The 20,737-nt window shown below is 39.5% G+C and overlaps 1 protein-coding gene across 2 annotated transcripts in view; it reads right to left on the bottom strand.

Annotated features, from left to right (window-relative positions):
* TBC1D4 (TBC1 domain family member 4) overlaps window positions 1-20,737 on the bottom strand; it is a 107,597-nt gene that overhangs the window by 44,626 nt on the left and 42,234 nt on the right. The window lies entirely within an intron of this gene.

Below are 20,737 nucleotides of genomic sequence, written 5' to 3'. Positions count from 1 at the left end.
TGAGGAGATGTCTGCCTTTGGCAGGAACATATCTAGTGTGAAAGGTCCTTTTTCATTTTGCCTTCACTAAAGAAAACAAAGACTTGTCCAAATCTCCTGACCACAGCTCAGAGTGATTCTAGTTGTTCTTTTGAACAACTAGTTGTTCTTAACTCTGCTTAACCAACTCTCTTTCTCAACAGGTCTCACCATCTCTGGAAAGGTAACAAATGGCATCACATTACAGGCCTTGGAGATGTTACTAGCAACAAGGAGATCAAGAGAGAATATCTGATTTTTTTCGTAAGATAAATCTGTTCTCAGTTGCCTAATTCAATGCAATCAATCAGCAGCTTTTATATTCAATAAAACTTGCCACTGTATCTATAATATATGATAATTTGTTCCCAAGTATTTTTTCTATTAAAAACAAAACTCCGAAGTTACACCTTAGTAAATAAACCATTCTCGATACAGTATCTTTTTTTGCAGTGACATTTGCAACTTGCTAATGAGGCAGTAATCTTGTATCCCAGTACTTTTGCAAGTCACAGTGGAAAACTACCTCCTCTAGATTCCCATCTCCTATTACATTCTCCTCATCCATTGGACGTTGAACTGAAATCTGCTTCCAGTTCAGTTATTGCAAAATGAAGTTCAACCACCCTATGATCTACTGACCTTTTGGCTTCCATCCCTATAGATGCCATCATCATCTCAATTTTCAGTAATGCTAAACGCTGGAGTCTTCATTTGATACAGACATTAAAATGTATTTAATTTTCACTCATTCTCACTACCAGGCTGCTTTACCATTGCCCAAGTTGTGCTTCCTCCTAGGGCAAGCCAGCTGAGCTGGGCGTGGACATTGTCCCTGTGTACATTACCAGTTAATATCTTGATGCAGCTGCTCTTCTGCTGATCAGTCCTCTTACTCTTTCTATGGCCCATGTTTAAAGAAGGGCTAGAGTTTAAATCCCTTAGCCCTCTATTTTAGCAGAATTCACAAACTAGCAGTGCTTTAATTTACATTTCCCTTTTTAAAATGAAGCATTTACTACATGACAATTCAGCTATATTGCTATATCAAGCACAGTGACAAATAATAATTCTACTCAAAGTGCATAAAGTGTACAGGCAGTCAACTAGAATAAACAATGTCAGCTGCTTAATTGGCATTTTGGATTTTTAAGAAGTGCACCATCACTTCCACTCCAATAACTGGGTTGCATCGCGTGTTCATCTCTTCTGAGATAAAAGACTGGAGAAGAAATTCTGAAGTCTTTGCAATAATACCCAATAGACTCCTAACACATCCTTCCCCCTCACCTCCCCCACCAGCAAATGTCCAAACAGTCTGGGGATAAGACACGACCAGCTCTAATACAATAGGATTCCCCATCCATTTCCTCCTCTCTCAGAAATCTCCTCCACGAGCACATATACAGACTTTTAAGCAATTCTATTTTTAAAACCACCTTACCATCCTGCTATTTATCACTTGCTTTTTATTTCCATCTTTTCCAGATGTACCAGTCACTACTACTTCTGTCACAATTCTGTTTCACAATCCCTGCTACCTGTGTAGCTTTTTGTTCTATATCTGGTACCTACTGCATTTACTGCTACAGTATTTTCCTTTCAGCATAGAGGGATCCTAATATTAGAACAGAAGTTTCATACCAGTCTTTATTCCCTGCTTTATTTAGATAACCTTTTTTACAAGCTAATAAGTTATTTTTTAGTGTGCACCCTCATCTGTGTTCACTTTTTTCCCATTTTACTTCCTATTCCCAGAATTAAAGTGATGTATCAAAGTGAAATATTTAGACCCATTTAATCTCCATAGTTATGAATACTTTTCTTATACACAGATGAAGAGAAAAACCATGTAATACAGACACACCACAATGGATAAGAAATATGTGCCAGACAACCTAGAACCAGCTCCACATTCTCATTGGTTGTTTCATGGATTCTGAAGATAGTACAGTGTGAAAAACTGCTTCAAGCAGGAGGTACAAGAGATATACTAATATTGCTACTAGTCTTTAGTGTACAGGAGTAACTGTATAGTGATGACAATGAGCCAAATGATTCATTATGTGCCAGCCTAAACTGTTAGACCTGATCGTCTTCAGTTCTAGGGCTATACTACCCTACCAAGAATAAAGAGCCACTGCCACCTGAGAGGTACTTGATCAGATTACAGTATTATTGTTTCATGTTTTGTCTTTGGACATAAAACCTTAACTGGGATCAAGTGGAGTTTAAACAGGAGTTTGCATCTACATTTTCATGAAATTGGTACAGGGAAAGTTACACAATTGTCAAGCACAGCAACCACACCAGTGTGGCTTCTTACACATTTCTCTGGCAAATGTTGTTGGTTTTTAACATTTTGTTCCTCTGTATATCAAGAAGCCCTAGTTTTGCCATTGAAGTTGTGTAACTTTTTTTTATTTGGATATTAGGTTATTAGCTTATATGTTGAAATTGCAGGGCAAGTTTAGACAAGATAGGTGATTTAAAAATACTGAATTAGCAGGGTTAAACCTCTTAAGTATTTTTAGAACAGTTTATTGATACCAAGACAGACTCCTAAAACATTCAAAACTTAAAGTGTGTCCAAGTTCTAGTATTTCCCTATAGCAGTCTCATGAAACCAAGCAGCCAAAGGGGAGAAGTGGGATTCTTATCCCTGAAACCCACAGGACCATCATAAATCTTCCTGGACATATATACTACCAGCTGTTTCAGTAGAGCAAAGAAGAAAGGTCAAATGAGTTATCACACAGTTTTGTAGAACCCACCTATATATAAAGCAAATAAATCCATAAAATATTTAAAGAAGTAAACTATTTAGCATATGCAGAATATTTCTCTTCAAGCTCACTTCTAGCCCAAAGAAACCCAGTGGTGTCAGTGCCAAAACAACGCACAAAGTTAATTTTCCCATGCTCTTCCTCTCCCAAGTCCCATGCTCTAGAGGCCTATCACTTTTTTTCCAAATATTACTGGGCAGAGAAGATGATAATGACTACATCCCAAAAGGAGCTGCAGAGACCTCCTCAGTCAGAAAGGTAGGAGCCAGTGGTGCTGTGATTGTTCACAAACCAGAAAGAGAAATCAGAAGCCATGCCTATATATATGTATTTCTTCAATATGTATTACTCAAAATTTCCCTAAAATGTTGAGGAGTAGCAGGCTACAACATAAAGTGTAACAAGACAGTTACCAAAAAATAATATTTAAAACCAACACAGTGATAAGACAATGCAAACTTGTTAGAGGTAAGCATATCCACAGTCTATACAAATTAACATAAGCCTCGTAAACTGACACTCTAAATGTTAATTGTCCAATATAATGCATTATTGATGCCAGAATGTAAAAATCTTCAAGTGATGAAGAGAAAAGGAAAACAGAGAAGAGAAGAATAGGAGCTTCAAGGTCCTTAGGAGCTAAGACCCAAGACCACACACATCACCAGGCAAACATATGAAAAATTTTCAGAAAAGCAAACAAAAATCCTGACAAGCTTCATGAAGAACTAGATAGATATGGCATCTTATCCAGATGAAGGGATTAAACAATGTATTTACCCAAATGTGTTGGAACAGAACACAAAGCTTTTTCTTATACAACAGAGACCTCATGCTTAAACAGCTACAGGCACACTGAACTCTGCCAGGTATTAATAAATTGATACCAGACAAAATGGATGCAAGAGCTTTCCTATGCTCCAGGATTTCAAGGGCTGCACAGGCCTGTCAGGAGACAACATGGTCATGTGAACTTTAAGACCCTTGAAACAATGCTTGTACTAACTCCTAAATCTCTGAACAGATCCAAGAGAACTTGGAAGAGCAGAGATCCTTGTTCAGGGCCTGTGCCAAAACAAGACCTGTGATAGTAGGTCTGTTTCTCGGTGTAAGGAACACTCCAAAACTTGGTTTAAGAGGTAGAGGGGGGAAAAAAAAGCAAAACAACAAACCAACCACCACCAACAACAGCAACAAAAGAAAAACAAACCCAAACCACCAAAATTGAACATACAAGACTGAGTTAAGAAGCAAGTAAGAGAAGCTTCATAATGACGACATTAAAGAGGTGATATTTTACTCCAAGGAAACTGGATTGATCTAATAAGTCTAATTATGGAGAAGAAAAAACCCTCACCTGGGTACCAAATTGAATTTCTTATTCATATTTGCATAGCTTACGGTCGTATGAATCACTCTTGAATCAATTACATCTGATTCAATAGGTGGGGATGCAACAAGCAAGGTCAGCTGTACTCAAATTAGAACAGAAGGCACTGACCAAGCTCTGCATCACCTACAGTAAGACTCAAATCTGAATATTAAGAAAAAAACATGATGGATATTATACTCTCACAACTCTTTAACAGAGACGGTAGAATTTTGGCAAGCTGAAACTAATAACAGCATGAATGGTCCCCAAATCTATTCCATTTGCACATTACACCATCTTAACCCCACAAACCCCATGATGTTTGTTACAGACTTTATGAGTTACCGCAGTACATCATCCATTTGGCCAGCTATTGCAGAATAGGGCTGCAGTACTTCACCCTGGCTAGAAGACAGATTTATTAATACCAGTTCTGCAGTTCATGGGGTCCATCCAGTTATGTCCCTTGTGACTAGAATACAACAGGGTCATATGGAGAGAAAACACCTTTCTTGTGCATAAATAGTATGCTATTCAAAGAGCATTTGAGTAGTACTGCCAAGGACTATTCTACTACTCACCAAGAAGCATCATTGTGTTCGAGATAGAAATATATTTTCATGTTGGAAATACCAGCTTAGCTGATAAAATTAATGCAAGTTCTTTTACCTGTCCTGATGGAAAACAAAGACAGGACTCCAGGAAAATAAACAATGTCAAATTAAAACTTTCTTTGCATGCCTTCTCATGTTACGTGACTAGGTTTTTGTTAACATTAATTCCAGCTTTATCAACTCTGCTTTAAAACTCTGAAGGAGAACTTCAGTTACGAGGTGTTTATCATCAGTATATTGAAGTTGAAAAACAGAGAGGCCATCAAGCCTACTCAATCATCCATGCTTCAGCATAACACTGGAACAGTTTGTCACAACTCCAGAACATGCAGAGTATCTCCATGGTGACACTGCACGCTCTCCTGAATAGCAGTGAAAGGAGACGAAGCATTCAAAAAATATACTCTTTTTAAATTTGCAACAGCCTCCAGTAAACAAAGGTGGAGTTCCTCTTTCTGCTGCAGGGATAACGTTCAAACACATCCTGCAATAATTACTGATCAGTGTTCTGATTTTAACACAAACTTAGAACTTCAGTGCTATTGCAAAGAAGAACAGAATTCACTTGCATATTCTACAGCTGGATGGAATTTCACTGTGCAGAGAAGCTGCAGCTCATTACTTTGTTTCTAGCTTCCACATGGAAAATTTCAGTCTGGAATTTATTAACAAAGCAAAGGCCCTCTCCATACCATAAGGCTTATAAACATCAGCATCACAGTGAAGTACTAATCTAACAAACACCCTTAACAAATCTGGCTACTTAATGGCAGCAGTTCTAGCGAGGAGATCATTTTCAAAGCAAGGAAGAAGCTTGGGCCCCTCTCACTCCATCACCACTCAAGGTGCAGTGTCAGATCCCTTCCAACACGAACAGAGGTGAGAGACGAACCAACCTCACGCATGCACCTTAGGAGCAGTCAGTACCTTCTGCTGTGGGATCCAGTTCAGAAGCACGGGCATGTCCAAGCAAAACTGTCACCCAACTTCGGTGTCATGAAGGGGAAAGTCTCAGGAAGAGATTCCCTGGATGAGGGAGCACAGAAAGATCCCCAGCATCTCCTCAGGCTGGGTTCATGGTACGGCAGCACAGAGGGAGCTCCACGCCGCAGCCGTTACGCTTCAAAAGCCAAACACTTCCTGACCCAGGGCTGGAAGCACCCGCGCTGCCTGGGATTTGAATAATGAGTCCTGCTCGTGATCTAGCTATGTATATATTTAAAAAAAAATGAACAAAAGAGAAACAGGATACTGCCCAGAAATCAACGCCCTGTGCTTTGAGAGTTACAGAAAGAACTTGACGTCTATCGATTAGAAACTTGGAAGGAAAAATAAGGAGCAATTGGCCACAGCTCTCCTTTCAGTTAGCATTAAGTTACATATCCACAAGATAGGAGAACCCAGCCACAGCAGTAAAACATAAACAGAGACAAAAAAAGCCACATATCACATCCTGCTATGTATCAGGCATTTGACACCGAGGCAAAGCTCTTATCTTGTACAAAAACACACCTAAATGCAAGCCAATGTGCAGAAGCCAATAACTATTCTAAACAACGGTGGGAAAGGGGAAAAAGAAGTGTTTTTACTGCTATAAATATTTTAACTGCTATAAATGTAATAACTGCCACCCAGTTAGTACAGCACTGATAATCTGGACCTGTTGCACTTCTAAATCCACAGGAGCCTGCTTCTTTCCAAACTGGTGTCAGTACTCCATTTAACTGTTTTCACCATTAAAAAAGATAAAGAGATAAAAGAGCAATTCAGTTTATGGAGTCAAATGAGCAATTTGTTGAGGTTTTGGGGGTTTTTTTATGCTACAGATATTTACAAACTAGAGCAGAAGAATTTGTCTCCCTTGGCTGATTTAGTGCTGAAGGAATACCAAACATCTTCAGTTTTACAGACACGAGGAGGATTTGGAGCCAAGAAAAATGCTCATAAATGAAAAAGAACAACAGCCAAATTGTTAAGCATTCTATAACCCACCTACACTTACTGTACTTCTAAAAATGCAGTTTAGAAAATAGAAAGCTGGGTTCTCAGCAGGCAGGAAAAAGCACCTGCCATCAGCTCCAATTTATTCTGCTGCAAGTCCAGGCTAACACAACACAAGCCCAGTGGCAGAAAAACTGGAACACAGGAGCTGGTAAAAAAAGAGCCAGTGAAAGCAGCCTTTGGAGCTTCAAGATGACTGTCACTCCTGGCAGCTGTTGCTTCCATGTTTCTGCTGTTTACAGGTTCATGGGTGTAGTCAAAGCTTACATCAACAGGAACATGAGAAATAAATCCATTCACAAACTGCATGTAGCAAAGTTTTGCTTTCAGGAGACAAGAGTTTTCCTCCTATTTGCCTGTTTTTTCCAGGTCACTGGTCAGGACCCAACTACATTTGTTTCTAAAGAACTCCTACACAGCAATGCACTCACTTCAATCTAAAATTTAACCTCTTGCCATATGTTGGGGAGATCATAGAATCCTGCTGAAGGCAAAGCTGAAGACTACCATTAAACCAGCCTAAAGAAAGAGAGTCTTTCAGTTGAGTAAGCTAAAATAAAATAAAATTCAGTTCACAAAGTAACTTATAGGAGACCAACTCAAAAATTACTTGTGCTGTTTTTTAAAGTCAACAAGCAAAAAAACTCTTACCAGAGTTGCACAGCTTACACTTTACACCACATTACCTAATTTGCTACTGGAAACTCATCGATCATTTAACACTTTCTGTGTGCTACACAGATGCTGCTTTGCCAAGTATGCAAATTTAAATAAGCCTTACAGCGATAGATGGTGGATCAAGTTACTTAACAGGAAAGAATGTGTAAGAGTTACAAGATTGTTTGGATGCCTGAGCAGACAACAGATGCCTTTTTTATACTTACAAACACTCTACAGTGGTACAAAGAACTTCAGTGATGGCAGTGACAACATAGCCCAACAGGAACATTGATATATGTAAGGAAGGTTCTTGTATCCAATATTTCACTCCCACGTTTAGGCCAGTCAGACACACTTTTCCACCTCTCAGATACACCTCCCACTCACTCTGATGAATACTTTGCAACCCACAGAAGTATGAGTGCAGTGCTGTCATAAAAAGCTCAGAAGTTCCGTAAGTTCATAAGGTCTTATGGATCATAAGTTCTTTGAATATATTGAACAGCAAGTCCCAATTCACCTCCCAGTTATGTACTTTGAGCATATCCAAGTACTCTCAAGTTTGTTTCCAAGTTCAGGACATAGTTCTCAGTGAAAGATTTAGCAATGTACACCTCTCTTGTGACATCAGTTCACCTTAAACTTTACAACTGCTTTAACGCAAGCTTTTCCAAAGTATGAAAGAGCAAGTTCAGATATTAATTAGGAATTTTCTCCAGAAAACTCTGCAATTTTAAATTAATTTATTTCATTTTCCAGTAAGAGATTTATTAAATATGTTTTTTAAGAATTCCATCATATTTAGCACATATTCTATTTTTAAAAGGGCTTGCCTGAGAAGATAAGGCTGTCACGTGGATAGTCCCAAACAATTAATACATTTTCTGCATTCATTTCCTTTCGGGAAAAAAAAATAGCTACAGTTGGAGAACTCACTGAAGTATTTTGCCCATTTATGGTCACTTCTCAAACCCTAATAGTGTTTGAGATAGTGAACTTCATTTTAAGAGATTTCAAGTGCAAGTGCTGAGACTGGAAGAAGTACATCATGCACCATGTTTAAGAGACAAGAGTTTTTTAATTCAGTAGTTTTAGATAGAAGCTCTAAAGATTTTAACTTAAAAACATGAACTATCACATTGACTCCTTGTGAAAAAAAACATACCTTGGAAAGTCTGTTTTTCCCTAGTTGAGAGATCAGGGTTTCAGGACTCCTACATGGCAGACCATGACAATTCCTGAAGTTGGTATCAACCCAGATTTGGCTGAAGACCCCCTCCATCTGATTGCCACGTTGCCAATACCTTTGTAAATTACTTGTTACAATCACTACTTTTTTTCACTGAAGGAGAAGATGGTTAATGGTTACAGTAATTCAGCACTCCCTCTGGGAGTTGGGAAAAATTATAGACTGTTCAGTCTGAGATGTAGCAGATGTCTACATATTTGGTCCAGGTACAGCAGTAACTTCTAGTCCTCCTAATGAGGCTGTAAGTTCCTCAGTGACACGAGGCCTAGAAGTCAGGTTTTTGCCTATCTGATGTTCTCCCAGAACTCAACTGCAGTACTGAAAATTTTCAGACTACAGACTTTCCTTAAAAATGGCTCTGATTATGGAAAGGAGGACACAAACACCAGTGCCAAGCAACAGGTGACACTGCAGCAGAGACACAAATATTACTACTGTGTTCAAAACTTTTTCTCAAAAGGACATCCACTAAGAAACTGTGAAAGACAAATGTATACAAGTGATCAACATGGAAAAAAATGAAATATATATATATATATTGCAATCTAATAGCCTTTAAACCCCTTCTGTACCCATGCCAAGTAACTCTCATTAGTTTTCCAGCACTTTGGAAATACCTGTACAAGCTCCAGCTTGTCTGGCAATCCACAGTTCACAAGAGCAGCTGCATTATCTTGCAACAGTATCAAATGCCTAAGCAACGATTACTACAATTACCTTTTCCCTGATAAGAACCAGCAAACAATCCCAACACAAACAGTGAAATAGGCTTTCAAAGCCATATTGACCCAGATGCTGAATTCTCAGGTGCTTGAAGGGCAGAGCAGGGAGTTCCACCTAACTGGACTTCCTCCAGCATTGAAGTCTTGGATCACCCCTTTGCCTGATGATAACAGAGCGATACTGAATGCCATGCCTGGAAGCAGGACTAGCACCCCACAAAACACCAATTGCTGCTCTCGCTGGGAGTCACAACAGTGTCTAATCTTGTCAATCACTGTACGTAAAAAATACTGATTTCATCAGCTGCTTGTTAGCTGCACAAAGAATTAGATGCAGATAGTTACTGTGTTCAAAAGTAAATCTGCACAGACACAGCTGAATGGGTAGGTATTGCGGGTTTAATAGCTGGAAGTAATTAAATGCATGGTTGTTTTACTTCTCCATGAAGAGGAATTACAAAAGAGCTACAGGGTTACTATTAATAGTAATAAACAAAAAAAACCCAACCCACAAGACTCAGAGGCAACAAAAAAGGAAATGCTTTCCCAGAGAGCTTTGAGACAAATGAATCAATGAAGTAAAGAGACAGTAAGGTCCTTACAGAGAAGTAGCTTAAAAAGTCAGACTCTTGCCCCTGTAGAGATATATGTGATAAATAACCTAAGGGTCTGATAAAGACCCATGACACCACTTGTATATATTCCCAAAAAGCTTGTGAGAGTGTGTCTTGTTTTGGCTATAAATCTGGGTCCTCAAAAAAATGTAGGGAAAAAGAGAGCATGAAAGTATTTAGTTACTGTGTAAAGAAGAAAACAGAACAGGTAATTAATACAGAAAACCAACACAGACAAGAAGAAGTCGTTTCTGAGAGTATATGGGGAGTTTCTCTGGTTTCCAGGCAATGTTTTCATACAACTCAGGAAAAGTTACTTCTGCAGTGATTCACTAATTGCTACTTGTGGATGCTGCTTGTTTCAATGCTCTTAACTCTTGTTCTCTCAATTTAGTATGCCTGGAAGGAAATAGATATTTCTGAACCAGATGCTGCCCAGTGCTGCCTGATAGCGTAAACCAGATGTACGGAACCAGCTTTTGGAATTGGCTTAAGTATACACAGGTGAACAGAACAGGTAGATTGGATTAACTAACTTGGCTGGATTAACTAGAGCTAACACTGCTAACAACATTCATAGGAAGAGTGGCAGAGGATTTATCATGTCCCAGCAACATGATCACAAATATACCCAGGACTTCTGGAATTTAAGTTCATTACCAATGCACACCAAAGCAAGTGGAGGGTCATGCACTTAGGGAAGAGTAACCCCATGTGTCTCTACAGGTTACAGGCTGACCTGCTGGAGAGCAGCTCTATGGAGGAGGACCTGGTTGGAATCCTGATACACAACAAGTTAATCATGAACCAGGAATGTGCCCCTGTGAAGAAGGCAAATCTCCTGGGGTGCACTGAGTATGGTCAGCAGGTCAAAAGAGGTTATCCTCCCCCTCTACACTGCCCTGGTGAGGCTCCACCTGGAGTACTGTGTCCAGTTCTGTGCTCCCTAGTTCAAAAAAAGAAAGAAATCCATGAAAGAGTTCAGTGGAGGGCTACAAAGGTGATGGAGCATCACCTTTGAGGGAATATTGAGAGTTTTGATTGTGTTTAGCTTGGAGAAGATTGAGAGGGGATTTTTCCAACACTTATGAATATCCAAAGGGCAAACATCAGGAGGATGGGGCCAGACTCTTTTCAGTGGGGCCTAGCAGCTGGACAAAGGGCAACAGGAACAAACTGGAAAAGTAGCAAGTTCCACCTCAACATAATGAAAAACTTTACTTAAGAGGGCAGCAGAGCACTGGAATGGGCTGCCCAGAGAGGTTGAGGAGCTTCCTTCTCTGGAAATATTCATGATTATATGCAACTGACTCTAGATGAACCTGCTTTAGCAGGGGGATTGGGCTGGATGATCTCCCAAGGTTCCTTCCAACCTCTGTCCTGGTGTGATCCTATGAAAGCCCACATTGCTTCATGTTCTGCAGCAGCATTTTCATCAGGCTGGTAGTATTAGCATATCTTACTTGGGTACCTAGATACATTCCCTACACATAGAGAAGAAGGGCAGCATAGCTTTAATGTCTAGAGCCTGACAAAAGTATGCTTAGATATAACATGGCAATCCCTGTCCCTCTCTGGCCTTTCTGGATTGATGGGCAGAGGGATAAGAAGGGAAAAAGGGTTTTGCCACTGACACAACAGCATTCTCATGACATTTAAGCTATTCTGAAGGATAGTATAAATCCCCTTCACCTCAGATTACAACAGCAGTTTCTTAAATCACTTCAGCTAAGGTATTACTTGTCATTCTCAGCCACAATCAAAGCAAGATAGCTTCAAGTAGCTTAAAAGTTTCAGAAAAAAGTAAGCAAGTTCTTTCATAAAACACAGCAATTTTCTCTGCACTGGTGAATTTAAAACTCATAATTTACTCGTAATTTCATCATTCTACATCTGAAGCTATCTTTGACTTACAATAGGCCAGATTATGAAATATTTCTCTCTGCAACTGAAAGTCAGTTTGCTGGTGAGTGCAGAGAACATGTAACTATTAACAGAAATAAGAAAACAAGCTCCCCTGGGGAGTGAACTTCATTTCTCCCAGCAGTCAATTCTCCCTCCCCTGGGGTAGCTCAGCCTATCTGGGAATTATCTGCTTTAGGAATTCATTCTTGGTCACGTCTGGATGCTCTGTTCTCACTGAAGTCAAGGCTGAAACTTGTTTTTGTAAAGCCAGAAAGGAAACATGTCAGTTGTACCAATAAGAGCAAGCACATTTCATAATACATCTGTTCTGTGCTTCCCAGTATCGTATCTAAGAAGACAAGATATGTCTTATTCATCAAGCTTCAGTCTTTTGGGTGGTGGGATTCGTAAGCATGCTTTCCAATTTCAGATGTAATTTTGGGCTCCCCCCCCAAATTCCATGCACTGCTATATGGGAGATGCTAGTACACTTCAGGGAAGAACAACAGAAATCTCTACTTCAAGGGTTATCCCAAGCATGACAGAAATATAAAATAGTAATTGGGTTTATTATTCTTCAGGGATTTTTTTAAAGCTTTTGGTTCCAGGTGCTGTAGTTTATTTGTTCATGAGCTCTCAGGGAGCTGAAGCTACCACAGGATACAAGTTGGCTCATTTTTGTGTTTTTGCTCTCCGAAAAACTTAACATTTTGCATGAATTTGGTGACTTTAAAACTGATTTATAATACAATGAAGTGGGTGTAGCAGATTCATAGTTTATCGTGATAATTTTATTATAACTATGAAGTTGAGAAATTAATACAGACAATATTAATATGGACAATATACTTCCTCTCCCCAAGCTGCAAAGTAGCCTTATAAGACTTATTTTATGCCAAGGTCCTTATGCTTATCAGAATCCTTGTTTAGCCTGTCTGACTGCTTCAGAGATCCATCTCATGTAAACACCAGCCTTGGAATGAAACAATTTGGAATTGCCAATGTCATCAGGACATGACATTTGAGAAACTTGCAAGTAGTTGCACCTTGATGATGACTGTTGGTCTAACATATTTAGATGATGCCTGCTCTGAGGGTGACCATAGTGGAGAGAGATTCTAGAAGGATTCTTAAAGTTGCTGCAAGGGAATTGTAAGGCTTAATAGTATTTTTTATATATATACAGTAAAAAAATGCAGCCAAACAGCAAGTTTAAAACTTGCATATGCTTTTTGTATTAAGAGCACAGGAGGAAAGCACTTTGAGCAACCATTAGTATTCAATCCATGTTAATAACATACTGAAATAAGGATTAACAAAAGCAAAAACAAACAAACAAATACACCCCCCCCCCCCAAAAAAAAAAAAAAAAAAGAAAACAAAGCATAAAAAACTCTTGCTACTTACAAATTCAGTTAATTATGGATACACAGAACAAAGCCCATTACAAGCTGCTGGACTGATAGGTTTGAAATTCTTAAGTACGACTTAATTATAGTCTTTTGAGTTTAAAAAAAAATATATTCAAAGCTGAGTGCTCATCACTTCTGGAAATCAGTCAGTGCCTTATGTGGATAAATAGGTAAGCAGAAGGCTAATTTTAAGGCAGCACTTCAAAGAGACATGTTAGGTAACAACAGATACACATCATGTAATAACATCCTAGTATTATATGGGGTATTCTTAAGTGACATGAAGGCAAAATGTAGGATTTCAGACATACCAAGTTTGTTGCCAATGGCAAATATCTGAATACTGCAAGATTCAGATACTGGCAAAGAATAAGAAGTAATGATACTATTTTATTCAGTTCTTAGGTACCTATAAGTATATGCAGGAAATTAAGATCAATTTGAGGACATGCTGATGTAATATACCTTGATTGTAATAAGCATTTTACCAGAAATAAGGCAGAGTCATCTTTACAGACAACTTTTCCAAGGGCCCTGAATTAATATATAACTACACCAATTGCTTGCTGTAAATTTTCAGTAAGTTGAGAATTACTCATGCTGCACAAGCTGCACACCTCAATTAAACCTGAGAGGTGAACACTTGCCACTCAAATTATGATTCCCCCTAAACTTTAAATTACATCTTATTTCACAGCCTAGAAATTTATAGTAAGGGAGCTGTCATCTATTCCAAGAAAAAAAAAAAACAAAAAACCACAGAAAAGCAAATTTATAATTTCTCCCAGTTTATGAAATACCCTACAGTTTTATCTTGCAAGATAAAGCCATACAGATAGCTGGACAAATATTTTTATACTAAAGAATGATTTTAAAAGAACACTTTTATTTGCTTTACAGCTATACTGCATCAGCTTCAGAATTCATACAAGATTCTTTGCATGGAAAAAAACTGTGGACAACAAAAGGATTTACTTGATGGAGGAAGTACTAACCCACTGCTTTTTATGCACGTTCTTCTGAGTTCTGTTTTTTTCATCCTGTGACTTACCATACTTTCCAGGAGGGAAAAGAAATAACCTACCTGCAACTATAGCAGCTGTCAAATCCTGACACCTGAGATTCTGGTAAGAGAGCAGAGTGTATGCTAGACTTTTATAAAGCAGTTATGGTGTTAAAATGTGGAACTATACAACACATTGGATTCTGTAGTTCTTGGGAGCTGAAATCATGGTTCATGCAGTTAACAACTCAGTAATACAGGCATAAGCAGGAAAAGCACATAATTACTGATACAGTACCAGTCCTCTCAAACCAAGCAGAGTTTTGCCTTCAGATAAGGCCGATATTTTAAGGCATGTAATTAGGTTGGGGAAGAGATGAAAGAGCAAGCAAATCCAGTCCAGATGCTAAAAGCACACTCACTGGCAACCCCAAACCACCCAAGCATCCAACAAAACTGCAGTGGAGAAAACAGCATGTTTCTTATCCCATAATTATATGTAGCATGATTAAAAAGCTTTGAATTTAAAAGAATTCACTGCTTGTGATGACAGAAACCCCTACCAGAAAGGACACCTGTACCTCAAATGACAAGTCCTTAGAATGGTTCCTACAGGCAGCTGGGAAGGGGGAGAAGCACCTGGAAGTTGAGATGCTTCCTCACCATCACCTCCCCAGTATTTTCTCAAGTTACCATACCAAAAATGTTAACTTCTCATTATTTATCACTTTAACTGCCCACAAATATAGTCGAGGACATCCTCATGTCTCTACAAGGCTTAGTTGGATGCTCACACCCTCAGAAAGTAAGAATGTACTTCCACACACTGATTTACAAAAAATAGTCAAGTTTTGCCACTGCACCTTTTCCCAGTGCTTTTACAGGCTTTGTGAGAAGGCACTCCCAGAATACAGACCAAGAACTGCAAGTATGTGACCTATCCAGCAGCTGCTTCTCATGAACTGGCTAAAATGGAGTTACAGAGTTCTTAAGGCTGTAAATAATTTAAATATATCTGACAGACTGAATCGGGAAGGGAGCTGCTCTCTATAATACAACGTGTTCCTTCATCACATTAAGAATAAAGCTGTGTTTGTATTAATTCTTCACTTATCTGAACACCAACCTACCTTATCTAGCAAAACACACACCCCACTTTCATGACAGAACACACTGATCTAAGGCAGCCTTACCTTTCTACCAGGACATGAACACAGGGTTCTGAGCCCCATTAGGAGCACCTCAGTAACAGCTGATACCAGGTTTATGTACTCAGCTTGGATTAAATTGGCAGCCATTTCATAAGGTCTGGAAGAGCACCAGCCAAAGGGCTGCTGTTTGCAGAGCACAGTAATAAAAATAATTAATTTATGTGTTCTGAGTCCTGTGTTTGCTTTGACTGCCTAAGATAAGAAGTGGGGACAGACACAATGATGGCAGAGGCAGCCCAAGAAGAAGTGAAGGACCCAATGCTTGGTTGAGGTTGGTTTGGGGTTGATTTGGGTTTTCGCCCCCTTTTCTGAAAACCCCAGAATGACTGTGAACCTTCCCATACTTTCCCTTGAAGAATTAAGTTTCTTCACTTTTAATACTTTCCACTGCTACAACCTTGTGCCAGTTGTGGTCAACTAAAGCTATCAGCGGATTTACAAAATTAATCTACAGGGTCTGAAAAAAACCCTACATCCTCCATGCAGGGAAAATGGACAGAAAAACAATTAAGACTCCAAGTTTGTTTTTTGAAGTAGAAGACTTCTACAAATTTCTCCCTCTCCATAAAGCCACACTGAAGTTTAGAAGCCTGCAACCCCCTCTCAACTTATTAAAAATCGGATGGTATATTGGGTGTAGGTGGAAAGGTTCAGGTGGAAGAATTCACCCCTGTGAGGAGTGGCTGGGGCTGCCCTGAGCCAGATGCATCCAGTTCCAAACAGCTCCAAGCAACCCCCCCCAGGGCATAGCTGAACACCCCATACAGGGTGGTGGCACCTAAGAAAAAATGTGTTTAAAAAAGGGAAAAAAAAAACCAAAACATACAGGCAAAGCAAAGAAGAAAGTGCGAGAAACAGCCCCTCAGACACCAAGGTGAAAGAAGGAAAGAAAGGTGTTCTATGGTGGAATAGAAATTCTCCTGCATCCCATGGACAAGACTGCTGTGGATCATAGGCAATTCCATAGAAATATTAGGAAGAATTATTTCACTGTGAGGGTGACAGAGCACTGGCACAGGCTGCCCAGGGATGGGGAGTCTCCCAACCTAGGGAGGTTGAGGAGTCTCCTTCCCTGGAGACATTCAAAGCCCACCTGGACATGTTCCTGTGTGACCTCCTGTAGGTGACCCTAGTCTGGCAGGGGGGGGTGGATTAGATGATCTTTTGAAATCCCTTCCAACCCCTAACTTTCTATGATTCGATGATCTGACATGGTAAAACTCAGTCACTTTACTGTATCCTATCAGGCCTTCCTGATGCGAACTGCCCCTCCCTGCACCATGCTGGAGGAGGGAACAGGATGAGGAGGGAGGAGCAGCTGAGAGGAACTGCTATGGACTGACCCCAACCTTCACTCCCCATCATCCTGTGCTGCTTGGGGGTGGTGGAGAAGCTGTGAATGAAGGAATAAAGCTGAGTTTGGAAAATAAGGGGTGAGTAGGGGAAAGTGGCTCATTCAGGGTTTTTTAGTCATTGTTCTTTCTCCAAATCCAAATATATTTTAATTGGCAATAGACTGGATTAATCTTCCCCAAGTCAAATCTGTTCTGCCCACAATGATAGCTGGTAAGCAATATCCCCATCTTTGCCTCAATCCACAGGCTCTTCCATCCTATTTTCATCTCCATCCAGTTGGGGTGGGGGTGTGACTGAGCAGCTGGGTGGGTGTCTGGCTGCTGGCCCAGGTTAACTTAGCACAGACAGTTAAAACACAGAGACCCTTATGATTTTATTTAGCAGCTTGTGGGAAGTAGTAATGACACTTTCTACCCCCAGCCTGGTTTTATACCTGCATTTTTCAAACTGCTTTACAGCATTAGCATGGATGCCCAATGCAGCAACACCACTGAACTGGAAAGCCAACAAAGCCCTGTGTGCCTTTGCTACTGGTGACCACCTGACAGACACAAGGAAGAAGGGGGCAGAATTCAGACATTCATGCAGAAATTTAACACCTGACAACACCAATGCTGCCTCCACACCTTCTGCTTAGAGCAGCACCTGAGTTGCAGGCCTTAGGGTGCATTCCACTGCTTGATTTTTACTCTAACTTGAGATTTGTGCATTTTAACCTTTACATCTGTTTACATCAACAGTCATGTTCAGCTGAGCATTTTGGCTAAGAGCTTCCCATATAGGGAGAAAACCACCAGACAGCAAGGCTTTTTTTTTTTTTTTTAAGATGAGGTCCTGAAGGCATCAAGGAGGGGGACAAGAAACACTCTCACGCAAAGATAATGTAAATAAATCTTGCAACAAGTGCAGTGGGCACTTGGTAAAGAAACCAAAAGAGGTGTGGCCAAGAGGGTCCAATGCCTACCCTCAGTCCTGCTGTTTTGCCATATTCTCAGGGTTCCGTGGGGGCCCTCTGAAAGTGCTTTCAATTTTAAAAGCAGAAGCTACTAAAGTACTCCTCATTTTATCCTGAACGGCAAGAAAAAAAAAAAAGAAAATAATTTGTTTATGACAGTGTTTGTTACATTTACAAGTGCTATTTCATTTCTTTGGCAGCTTTTCCAGGTAAGCTTGCCAGTAGAAGTATCAAATTTGTTAGTGTTTAAACTGCTTGAGGGAAAAAGAACAACTTACTTTTCTGAAACACTCCAGAATGAGATGAAATATTGAGACCTCTGTTCTTTTTGACAGTAAACTCTCACCTGCCCCAATAATGTTTCTCTACTATTGTGAAGATGCAGACTTTAATCCTCTTTTTCAAGGCCATATCCAGAAGATAGATTGCTCAACCATTTCTAGTCAGGAGGTGACTATGAATAAAGGACAGAGGGTCTTCCTCTCAAATTCACTTGGAAGGTCAGAATTTTAAACAGCTACATAGCTTCATCTGATCTGAAGTATGCACTAAGATTTCAGTTAAGTAATTGCAAAAGCTACCCAGTAAAAAAAGGGGGAAAAAAACCCCACAAAACAAACCAGCAAAACTTTTGCATGTGAATTAGTTCCATTTGTATTTGAGCTGCTTCTGTATCAGAATGCTTAAATAGCAGCAGCTTAGCTATAAGGCCAAAAGGGTTTGTTGGGGTTTTCCTTGGGAAGGGAGCAGTGGGTATGTTTGTTTTCTGGTTTTGAGATGATTACTTTTCTCACCCTGGCAGCTGTAGCAGCTCTTTTGTTCCTTAGAAAGGTTACTTTTTTTTTTTTTTCTGTCCTTCTGTCCTGGATGTTTGACTATAAAGCTAGAGAGGAAATACCCTTCATTTCATTTGTGAGCAGTGGAGGGGAGGAAACAGAAACTGGTTTGCTCAAAATCTGGACTCTCCCTCTTGTTTACCATTTAAACAAAAACAACCTTGGCTAGAATTCCATAGAAAAAGTGGCATGCAACTCTTCTGGAGTTTGTTACAGTATGTCTGAGTTTAAAAGATTATCTACTTCCATCTGACTTTAAAAAAAATAACACCCCCCAAAAAACCAACCAACCAAACAAACAAAAGGAACAACCAAAGTTGCTATTACATCTTTATTATATCTTGTAGCCTCTAATGAATAAGTTAAATATGCACATTGTCCTCCTCTCTTCTTCCAGTGAGGCAGAGGGGAAACTCTCCACAAAACTTGAACCAAATAATAAAATCAAACTTTCTCAAAATGAAGATGATGGAAGATAAAGTTTTTGCTCCATTTCACCTGTGTCATTCCTACTTTCAGCTGCAAGCTGATATTTCCTAAAGTATCCAGGTTCCAGCAAACCTACAATAGTTCGCACAAAGGTGAGCCTGCAGTGTCCTCTTAGTATCTCTGTTACTCTTACTGAAGTCCCTGACACTAGCATTGTCTTCAAATACATTTAAGGAATGTGATATGCTTTGGAAGATGCCAACACCTCAGATTCCAGCAACAGGGAAAAGCCACCATCAAATAATATTTTTTTAAAGAGAAAAAAAATACCATGCAGTACTGAATCTTTATGCAACAACTGAAAACATTGCAACCATGCAACTTAAAGGTGAACTTGGAGAGAGATCATATATGTGTGCTTTATAATGAATTCTGTATGGAAACAAAAGAATTGGCAAGCACTATAAAAATTTGGTGAGAATAGAATATTTAAAAGCTCCATTTTTTTTTAAGTCAGACTCAACTGATAGGCAAGGTTGAATTTGTAGGCATCAGATTGTCTCTTTCTACTTGAAAAAATGTGATTTCAGATACTTCATGCCCTAATAAAGTTGATTTATGTTGCATAGCATATAATTAGCACAAAGAGTGCAATCTGATCTGTGGTGGCTGACAAACAACAGACAGGACATCAGCCCATTGATATATGCCATGGGTAAGTGGAACGGCCTCATAAATGCAGAGACTGCAAAAAAACCCTGCTCATTTCACCTCAACTCACCCTGCAACAAGCCAAGACAAAGCCTTTCTACAATGCTTTTGCAAAGACAAAATAAATTCTCCACAACTCCTATTTAAGAATAGGCTCTCAAGGAACTTTGAAAAAGCTTCACCTTTTAGGAAGGAAGTTAATTTGCTAACTCTGGTTCTTCAAGCCAATTCAGAGCTGGGAAGAGATTCAGTTGTTCTCACAAGCTTGTTTTGAGGATTCAGAAACCAGGCAATACAGTAGCCTGCATCTGTGCATCATAAATTTTGCTGTCAACATAGCCAGTGTAACCATTCACAGTACTGTTCATACTGCTCACAGTCTGGTAAACAAGTGCTTGTAGTGAAAAACAGGACTTATTACATTCATTTTTCATACACTCTTAAGTTCTTACTAAATTCCAGCCCAGGCAAAACTGATTTTTGTTTAGAAAGTAATATGATTTATAATTCTACAGGAAGAAGCTATTAAAGTAAAGGTGCAGTGTAGCAGAACATAGCAATGCTTATTTTTCTCCATTTTGCATCCAACTAGTGCTCAGAAACAGAACTCAGCCAGGGATTCCACATTGTCTGAATTTGTCCTGGTCTTAGACAAGGCCTATTGCTCAGAGAGGTGTTTGTGTTAGTTACAGCTATAAGGTAGCATCTCAAGCAATTTCCTGGAAGACAGGAATATAGAGAATGCTGCTCACATACAACTAGCTGTGTTCCATCCCCAGCATCATGAGGAATAGAAGAGTAATACTGAGAAATGACATCCTCAAGCACAGACAGAGAGAGCATACGTTGAGTGGCCTTCTTTTGCTTGAAGATAACCAGTGTG

Source organism: Calypte anna, chromosome 1 (assembly GCF_003957555.1).
Source record: "Calypte anna isolate BGI_N300 chromosome 1, bCalAnn1_v1.p, whole genome shotgun sequence".
NCBI lineage: Eukaryota > Metazoa > Chordata > Aves > Apodiformes > Trochilidae > Calypte > Calypte anna.
This window is presented reverse-complemented; position numbering and strand designations above follow the sequence as displayed.